The sequence below is a fragment of the Mesoplodon mirus genome (assembly GCF_964341445.2).
Source record: "Mesoplodon mirus genome assembly, chromosome: 4".
Lineage (NCBI taxonomy): Eukaryota > Metazoa > Chordata > Mammalia > Artiodactyla > Ziphiidae > Mesoplodon > Mesoplodon mirus.
In genome coordinates, this window is record NC_138979.1 from 83,206,679 (window position 1) to 83,216,827 (window position 10,149).

Consider the following 10,149-nt stretch of genomic DNA (forward strand, 5'->3'; position numbering starts at 1 on the left):
GCCACTCACTGGGGACACCACCATTCACTGGGGCACATGCTGGACTTTCTAGCTCTCCCATCCCCACTCCCTCTCTCCATAAGCCCTCTCTTTTCACGCTCACACCCTCCCCTGGACTTGACATCTGTCTGACGTGTACAGGGCCTCGTACATAGTAGATACTGAGAAAGTTAACCTGACAAGGAATTTCTGAGCACCTACCATGTACTGGGCACTGTGCTATGCACCAGGAACACGGCAGAGAGTAAAGAGAACATTTTTGTCTTGTCTCCTACAATTAACATTCTAATACCTGTTGGCCCTTTGCTGCGGTGCTGTGAGGGTTCTTCTCTAGTCCAGCATTATTTATTCCTTCAGGGCATTGGGTACTCTGCCTTTATTTTTATTTTCAACTCATCGAGGACACTATTCTGTGTCATCTTTGCTGCCTGGAATACATTAGATCGATAATACTGCTGAATGGGAAGTAGATTAACCACAAATACCCACTGGAATAAGAATCAAAAAGATCCACGTGAGAGGTCCTCAGTGTCTGCTGTGTTAACCTGCAATATGATTGCTATGTTTCATATTTAAGTATTTTAAATGCTGGATGGGAAAGAGCAACCCTCATCCCTGTCCTACACGGTGTTCTGCAAATCACAGTAATCAAACTGGAGATGCTGGCCTCGAGCACCCTGAGGGGGTGGTTAGGCGCTAAGGTCCTGGTCTCAAATCCCAGCACTGCTGTTTCGACCTGTATGACTGGCCCAAGGTACTTATAGTCTCTGAGCCTCAGTTTTACTCATCTGGAAAATGGGGCGGGTGGAATAAGTGTCAATGTGCTATCCTGAGAATTAAATGAGAAGGTCCATGTAAAGAGCCCAGTATGGTGGGACACACAAAATTCACTCTATTCATGAGACCTGCTGTTATCAATACTGTTGCTGTTGTAGCCCCTGTTGGCACAAGCCCTTGGCAGGAAAATTCAAGGATGGCACCCTGATCTCCACCCCTGGTCTTACTCCTGTGACCATGTTACCTACATAGCAAAGGGATTTGCAGATATAATTAATGACGTTACTAACTAATCAGGTGGCCTTTTAGGGAGATGCTCTGAGTGGGCCTGACTTAATCACATGAGCTCTTTAAAGCAGAGTTTTCTTCAGCTGATTGCAGAACTTGATGTCAGAGATCTGAAGCAGGAAAGGATCTGACGCTCCACTGCTGCTTAGAGATGGGGTGGGGTAGGGGGTATCTGGCATGGAATGCAGCAGCCTGTAGGAGCCAAGATCAGCACCTAGCTGACAGCCAGGGAGGAGAGAGGGACCTCAGTCCTACAACCACCAAGAACTTGATTCTCCCAACAACCTGAATGAGTCTGGAAGCAGATTCTCCCCCAGAGCCTCAGGATAAGAGCCCAGTCCAGCTGGTACTTGACCTTGGACTTGTGAAAGCCTAACCAGAGAACCCGGTTGAGCCAGCCCAGGTTTCTGACCTACAGAACTGTGAGCTAATAAATAGGTATTGTTTAAGCCACTAAGTTAGTGGTGATCCGTTAGGCCACAACAGAAGCTAACGTAAGCCCTGCTTGGCCTCTGGCCCTGAGGCATATAAATTAAGAACATACCAGGTGCTTGTCCAAAGGGTTCAGAGATGGCACTTTCTGCATCCTTAATGCTGCATGGGTGATGCTCTAGGGCGGGGTCTGTCTGATCCATCTCTACCTCTAGCACTTAGCAGTGTGGCTATCACACCATAGGGTCTCAATAATTTCATTTAACAAAATTTCAACTTGCTGAGCAGTCCGGAACAGAATGGCTTACAGCTCCCCAGATTGGCTTCATAATCTCATGACCAGCCAATCATAACGTGTTCAGGTGCACTAACTTGGACAAATCCCGGCAAAGTCCTCTTTTCTGCCTAGAGGAAAACTATATAGACGCTGCAAGCAGTTCACAGGAAGCCACCCAGCACCCAGGGTAGGGATGTGTCCACGTGCAAATGAGTCTCGCTTTACACACCCACCGACACCACCATCGTCCCTGCCTTGGCCTGTGGCAGCCTCCCAGGGATCACCTGGCCAGCCAAACCCTGACATTTTGCTTGTAATTGTACCTTCCTGTACAAAGTCCTAGTTGGAGCAGTAAAAATAGCAGCTGCAACTTCCTGCAACATGGACAGACCAGTCAATCCTGGTGCCTGAAACAAAACCTGGCGACTCGACCTCACTCTGACTCCACAAACCCCTGCAAGCTGGGCTGGGGGTGGCAGTGGGGTGGGGCCCAGAAAGGGCAGCCCACTCTGCCCCTGCCCTCACGGACTGCCCTCGAACCAGCTCCTGAGTGAGATGCTCCCCTCACTCCCTTCATGAAAAACCCAACCCTCAGAACCATGGGATGCCTAGCAAATGCAAAGATGTGCCTGCATCCAAGGTCTCAGCCTTCTCTCCTCCTGCCCACCGGCTGCAGAGGTACAAAGGCAGGATGCCTCCCGACCAAAGCCCTCTGTCCACCTGCTTGTTCGTCCGCTGCTATCACCGCCCCCCCCATGTCTGTCCACCTTCCTGTCTGTGGCCTAGTCCCCCCCAGCTCCCCACATCTGTCCCAACCAGGTCGGGCTGGTGGGGATAACAGAAGCCTCCACCAGGGCTTAGGTACCAGGCGGCAGCAGGGCAATCGCAGCCAAGCCTGGATGCTGCTCCCCAAGGTGTGGACCCGCTGTGTTAGAGCCCACTTGGGGAAGTACAGGAGAGCCTAGCTATATACACCCCAGGCACCTGAATCCCAGCAGTGATGAATTCCTCCAGGGGCCCAGCCAGCTCCCTGGCTCCTGCATCATGGGGCCTGAGGCCGCCCAGGGACCACATGGGCCTGGTTTTCCTTGGCCCTGATCCCACCTTTCCTTTATCAATCCCCACAGCTTCCCCTCCTTCTGTCTCCAAATCAAGTCAATCTTTGGCTTATTTTAAAGCCTCCTGTTACAAGAAAACACACAAGGACCCCCAAAGTAACAAACATGGAAATACACAAAGTTCTAGGAGCCCCAGCCTTTGGTCTCTACCAACAGATAAATGGGGGATCAAGTCTGTGGTGACCAATGCCGCTTTCTGAGCCTGTCCCTAGACCAGCTAGAGGACCAGCTAGAGAACTTTCTCTGCCCTCCTGGCTCATTTCTTGGACTCGGCTGGGTGAGGCCCTCCCCATCTCAGGGATGCAAGGCAGACGTCCCACCTAAAGCCAGCCCAGTCCCTCCCCTGGACACACTGGCTTTTTAGAAACACTCACAACCATTCAAATGTTCCAGGCTCCAGACATCTGCCTTTCACTAGTAAAACCCATGATGTCTGCAGAGCTTTTCAGCATAAAATGAACTTTCAGGAATGTTTTCCCATGCCCAAAACGCAGCAGCCTGGCAGGGGGCAGGGCCGGGATTAAAAGGACCTCATTTCACAGATGAGTACACAGGGCAAAGGCTTCGCTGAGTCCCCAGCCGCGGTCAGACCAGCGAGAGGCAGCGCTCGCTAAACCTTGATCCTCTGGAAAAAACAACGATGGATTACAATAAAAAGAGAAAGCCTGAATAAACTGGATCACTTTTTTTTTTTTTTTAAGGAATAATGAGATACTTTTCCCCCCATCACATTAGCTAAAAGGGAAAATGTGGATAACAAGCGTGGTGAGGACGTGGGGAAGTGGGGTCCCAGACACCATCAATGGGAGAGAAAACTGGCTTATTAGTCTTCGCAGACGGCACTTGGTTTTGACAATGAAAATTTAAAGACCAGAAAGACGTATGATCAAGGATGTGCACGACTTCATGGATCGTATAGGGGGGAAGAAAGATCAGACACAACCAAAACATCTCCTGTTAGGAGACTGTGAGCTGAAAGACGGTGGTCTGGCCGCACCGTGGAATACTACACTGCTGTGAAAAGAGAAAGAGATCCATCACACAGTAAATGATAGACACTGTGGAGTACTGAGTGTGATCCAAATTACATAAGCACAAAATCTCTATATGAAAAGGGGCATGAGAACAGTATGCCCCAAACTGCTGACAGATACCAAGGATGGGGCCACTTTCATACCATGCTCCATTTCTTCTTATATTGTTTGTTTATAAAGGGAACCTACTGATGTATGATTGAAATTAAAGACAATAAAACAACTTAAAAGGAACATGTTTTCCTTAGGCTCCCTATGCATCAGAAGATTCCAGAATGGAATGGCTGCAGCCTCTCTCTGGGTCTCGTCTCAACCCCCTCCCCAGTCCACCATGTTCCCAGCCTGTGCACTTGCCGGGCACCCCCTTCCTCAGACCTTCCCACGGCTGCCTCTCGCCGTCTTGGAGGTCTCGGCTCAAATGTCACCAGCCCAGAGCCCCCTCGTCTAAGCAGATGCCCCACCTTGATCCTTTTCCTCACACCTCCCCGTCTGCTTTCTGCAGCCCAACCGCAGCTCTATGTATTTTATCCATCTGTGGTCTGCCTCCCCCAGCTGAATGGGGGCCCCAGGAGGGTGGGGACCTTGCCTTGTTCTCTGCTGCATCGCAGATCCTGGCAGAAAAACAGACGGCAGAAAACATTCGTTGGCCACATTAGGAATCGAGACACAAACGACAGTCCATTTCCTCACGTGTTCAATGGCTCTGGCCACGCCACTCACAGCCTAGCGCTGATCCATAACGACCTGACTACTTGTCTGTCTCCCAGGCCAGAGGCCGAGCTTGCAAGTACAGACCCTCTTTGAACCTGACTTTCCCTTCCCAGTTTCTGGTCCAGGGTGAGCCATTCAGAAGGTGCTGAATAAATGTTGCCTGAATGGAGCTGTATATCTCGCTCCCTCGGATTTCCAAAGCCGCAAACAATACAGGTGCTCACGGGTTAAGGGACTTGCTGCCCAGGGTCTCGCAAGCCCAGCTGGGATGCAGCAGAACTTGAACTCTGGATGCAGGATGCAATCGCCATGGCTTTCTAGAAAAAGAGCTCCTCCATCTCTTGGCCCTCACTCCTGCCCAGACAGATCTGACCTGGCCAACTGCAAATCCCGCAGGCAGCTCATCCTGGGGTTTGAATGAGCCAAGCCTTTCTTATCTTAATTAGGAAATTAATTCCTTTCAGCCTAGATTGATCTGTGGTCAGCCTCTCCCTGGGGGCCCAACAGGAGCAGGCAGAAAGTAAGCAAGTCTGAGTTTCAGTTTCCATCCTATCCCCGCATCCTACTCTGACGGACGGACGGACGGACGGACGGACGGGCGGGCGGGCGGCTGACAGTCCAAGGTGACTTCCTGGCAGACAGAGGTGGGTGGGGAGCGACAAAGGGGTCCTCCCTTTGGCAGCCGCTGACACAGTTCTCCCAGGGCCCTGCTCAGCCCCCGCCTACCGCCTGCTCGCAGGAGGAGCCATCAGACTGGTCCTGCAGGCGCCTCCTTGGCAAAGTGCTGCGTGCAGGAGGCAGGGAGCCTGGCGTCCTCCTCTGTCCCCCTGGGCTCCCTCAAGATCCCTCTTGCCCCCTAGGAAGTCTTTGTCCATCTCTCCTTTCAGAGGTGGCCCTAGGCTCTATGCCCAGGGGACACTCCGCAGGCGAGGTCTCAGCCCATCTGTTCCGGGCTGGGTGGGGGGTGTCAATTTAAGTGCTCCCACACCTGCTGCCCTTCACACCTGGGCCCCAAACTCCAAGGCAGTGGACAGAGGCAGGGGACCGAGGGAGGAGAGAGCCCTGTCCCTCTGGAGTTACTGGGAACGTCTGACTCAGTTTCCACTCACCAAGAAAGGAAAGGAAATGGGGCTCCTGCCTACTACACCACTTTCATTCTACAGGTGGAAAAATGAGGGCCCAGAGACAGAAGGCGACCTGCCCAAAGGCCCACAGCACCCATCAGAGGCGGAGCTGGAGCTAGGACGCCAGATTCCTGCCTTCTAATTCAGCCCCTCTGCACTCTACCGGCCACCACTCCCTCTTCCTGCCCAAGAGAGCTATGCAAGTAACTCAAGCCTTATAAAACTACTTAATACCAGAGGACACAAGACCTTTTGAGATTTTACAGCAAGACATTTAGTAGAAGCATTGTACCGAAGAACATCCACCCGTTTTACAGAAGAGCAAATCGAGGCCCATAGAGGTAAGGGGACCTACAGGAAGTCGTACAGCCAGGTAGGGGCAGAGCAGGACTCCCAGACCCCCACTTAAGTGCTCTTTCTGCTGACACGGTCCAGGGGTGAGGGTTCCATCTGTGGGATAGCTGGTGAAGAGGTGCAGCTGGCCTTGGGCCTCAGTCACGCTGAGACAAGGTGGGGCCCAGACAGCCTCATCTAAACTCTGTTCCAGAGGTGCAGGAGACCATCATTGGGGGAGGGAATGGCTTGGGAGACTTTTATGTATTTGCAGAAAATACAGTGAAAGTTCCCAACTAAGCTGGATTTCTGAGACCACAGAGCTGGCACTTTTAAAAACACGTTAGTGAGCCACACACGCCTACCATTTTTCATCCAAAAGGTCACTGACAGGGCTGGGAAGGAAAGCTTTAGCAGTAAGAAAGAACAGCGTCTACTGGCACCAGAGGGAGGGGGCAGGGTGGGTGCAGGTGGCTGGGACCCCAGGAGAGGGCTGCCCACAGACACATAAGCAACATCTGAACCCGAGTCCAGTTCAAAGAGCCCATGCTCTTCCCCCCAACCCCCAACCTGGTGCTGAAGAGACTTAATAACAGGGAACCCTCCCAACCCTGAGCCCTCCATCCCACAATCCCCCCTCCATGCTCCTAACAGCTAAGGGAACTGCAGTAAGTCTGGCAAGGTGAGTGCCTGAAGGTGACAGGTATCAGCTTTAGCTACATATTACACTGGGGTGGGAGCAGTGCTGCTCAGGGGCCAGACGGTCTAGGAAAGGGAGTGGAACCTAGAGGGGAGGCTGGGCTGACTTCCATCACCTGGGGACAGACCCAGATTCCTAAGGGAAAAGGCCCGCTGGGATGCTGTGAGGAAAAGCTGTGGATGCATACACTCTCCCCACCCCCGCCCCTAGCTGTCCCAACTAAGTGTTTTCTGGCTGGGAAAACGCTTCAACAGCCCTGGTTGCCTAAGGCAATTCAATTATGAAATTTACCACATCAGATGAAAAGGAGCATCTCAATCAGCCAATTCATTTGTGTCTGGCCACTCTGTGTTCTTGTGCCAGCTCTGCTAGCCCCCTCTGTTTTCAGGCCACACTCACACTGAGGGCTGGTACCCTGGGACTAAAGGCTCAGGCGATGGGCTGGTCTTTGGGGCTGGTGGAGTGGGGTCTCCCATGATCCCCTGAGCAGATCGGCTGTATCCAGAAGCCACCCATCTTCCTGGGGGACTCCTGGGCCAGACCACCACAGTCTCAGGTGAACCTTTCCATCACCTCCCACCTGCATGCTCTCTGCCCTCAACCTGCACCTGCCTGGAGGCTGGCAATGAAGTGGCCTCTGGGAGAAGTGTGAGCGGGTGGGGGGAGGTGGTAGCCCACCACATGCCTTTCTCATCTTTACTTAATCAAGGCATCATCTCTCCAGGAAGCCTTCACCACCCGCGCACCTCCTGTGTCCCCTCAGCTCCCCTTGCTGCCTTTGTCACTGGGGTACTGTGCACATCTCGATGTGTCAGGGCCTCTAACCCACATGCATGCCAGCACACCTGGTCCAGGAGATCCCCGCAGGCAGGGTCCCAATCAAGCCCTTTCAACCCATGAATCAATTAATCGATTAACGAATGAATGAACAAACCACCACTCCCTTTGACTCCCCCCACCCCACCCCACATGGTGCATCACGGTAACAGATGGGAAGGACCAAGCCTGCTTTCGCTGCAGACCAGGAAGTCCAAGGCCCGGGTAATCGTCCTCTTTCTTCCTGCTCTCCTCTCCCACACTGAGCGCCCGCAGGTTTAAGATGCTATTAAGGGGCATCAGGCTGCACAAGCCGCCTCTGAGGTGCAGTGTGCCACTCGCCCGCAGCTCCTCTCTCTGCACCGCATACATAAATCCGGCTGCAGCCTGAGCCCCGGCAGGAAGGTCTCTACCATTTCTCTCTACCTTCCTTTGAGTAACCTGCATGGAGTCACTTCCTGACAAAGGGAATGGCTCAAAACGGAGACAGCTGCCGGGCACGGAAGACTGATTCCCTCATCCTCCAAAGGCACGGCTTGGGGACTCAAGGACCCCGTGTTAGAAGGACACCAAACCTGCCCCCGGTGGGGTGGACCTTGGGTCCTACTCCTCCCCAGTCCCCAAATGCAAGCCTTCACCAACAGCCCCTTAGCAATCCTAACAGCACACCTGGGCTCAAAGAGCTTCGGTCCCACCTGTGAACGGGCAGACTGAGGCCCAGGGTCCCAAAGGGCCTGGACCAAGTCAGAGTCACCAGAGTCTGGCCTGTGATCAGACTGTGGGGTTCCTGCCTCCTCTCCCTCTGGCAACTTCCCTCCCTCAGTCACGCCCCAGAACCAGAGTGAAACCAAAAGGCCCAGACACCTGGCCTTCTCTGCCCTGACTAACCAGGGAGGGCCAAAGCTCAGGGAGCCTTCCCCCTGCCCAAAAGCAACCCAGCAGGACCAAGAGTGGCTGCGTTAAACCTGCGGGGAACCTGGGTCGGCCCCCACCCCACCCCCTTTGTTAAGATCTCTATAAAGAGTTCTCTGCTCAAAGGTAGTGGAAATGAACTTTGGGTTCTTTGAAGCACCAGCACAAAAATGTATGGTGCCCCTGGGGGCACAGAGTCCCAACCAGAAAGCTTCTCAAGCAACCACGACGGGGAAAAGGAGTGGGGGGCGTGCCCAAGTGCTGCGGGGTCCCGGAGCCAGGGCAAGATGGGGTCAACAGGACAGCCAGGGCCAGAGAAGGCTTACTCTGGACCTGCTAGGGTGGCGGCCACCCTGGGGGGCAGGTGGGCGAGGCTTAGGACGGGTGACCATTCCTCTGCTGCTCCACAGCTCTCCAAACAGAGACGAGGGGCCCTGTCAGGTGGGACGTAAACGGCCGGGGCACAGGAGACTCCGGGCCGGGCTCGCGTGGACGACCTTTCCCTTGGTTAAACCCCTCGGCGCTCGCCCTGCACGAGGCAGGCAGCCATCTGGCCCTCGGCGTCAAGTGCACGGGGACTTCGCCCGGCCCGCGGCGCAAAGCCGGGCTGCTCACATCCTCAAAGACAGGCAGCCTCCTCTTTCCAGGATCAATAGTCATTTTTTAAAAACACAGTCTGCGGACTCAATGAATCAAGCACTCCCAGGGGAAAGAGTTGCAGCTCCCGCGCGCAACATCCATTTGCAAAACAATTCATTCTCTCGCTCAGAGCTTTCAGCAAATACCCTCGCCGGGTCCCCTCGCACTCGCGAGGAGGAGCGGGGTTGGGGAGGGGACGGCTCTCTACAGACCTCCACTCCCCACCATTGTCCCCGACTCCAGCCCTCCGAGACCCCGAGGTGGCCGAGGCGGTTCCAGGGACTCGAGCCCCGCTGTGCTGCTCGCGGGGCACGCGGTCCCGCGAGGCTCACTCTGCCGGGGGCTCCCACGGCGGGGCGCGCAGGACCCGGCGCTCCCGGTCCCGGCCCGGGGTGAGGGGTGGTGACAAGTGCCAAAGCCGGCGGCCGGGCGCGCGGCTACACCGGCCTGAGGACGGCGCCCCGAGCCCAGCCCGGGTACTCACCGCTTGTGGCGTCGCCACCCGCCGCGCTCAGAGGCCCCCAGCCGCCCGCGCGAGGCTCCGCAGCCCTCGCCGCCGCTGCTCCCCTCCCCCAGCTCGCAAAAGCCGTTGAGCGCGCTGCTACTGAGGTACAGCCGGGGCGCCGCCAACAAACTAGTTTCTCCGGCCTTCCCGACCCGCCTCCCGGCCCGAAGCCAATCAGAGGCGGCGCCTCTGTGACGGATGAGCATCCGAACCCGTAGTTAAGCCAGCAAGAGGAGAAAGGGGCGGGCGCTGGGCTTCCCCAGCACAGCGAGTGGGGGGGCAGGGAGAGGAAAAGGACTTCGATCAGATTCTTAAAGCGGCAGACCGCTGCCCGCCCCCGCGGCCGAAGTTTGCGAACAAAACCCGACTGTGTTCCAGAGCTTTCTGAAGGAGGGAGCTCTGTAGATTGCAAGCGCGTCTTCTGTACCTGGTCTGCGGAGACACACCTTTAGTTGTGAAAGTGTTAAGGAAACCGTTTCTTTT

General features: G+C 54.8%; 1 protein-coding gene across 7 annotated transcripts in view; it reads right to left on the minus strand.

Moving 5' to 3' along the window:
• LOC309803026 (kelch-like protein 25) overlaps window positions 1-9,900 on the minus strand; it is a 106,553-nt gene extending 96,653 nt beyond the window's left edge. For 3 of the 7 annotated variants that reach the window (XR_014293884.1, XR_014293885.1, XR_014293887.1), the window contains exon 1: window positions 9,646-9,735. The gene's annotated coding sequence lies outside the window, so the exon portion shown is untranslated. Of the gene's footprint in view, window positions 1-9,645 lie in introns of all 7 variants that reach the window. The other 4 variants (XR_014293886.1, XR_014293888.1, XM_082618898.1 and 1 more) reach the window with 4 other exon arrangements.
• Window positions 9,901-10,149: the final 249 nt, after the last annotated feature.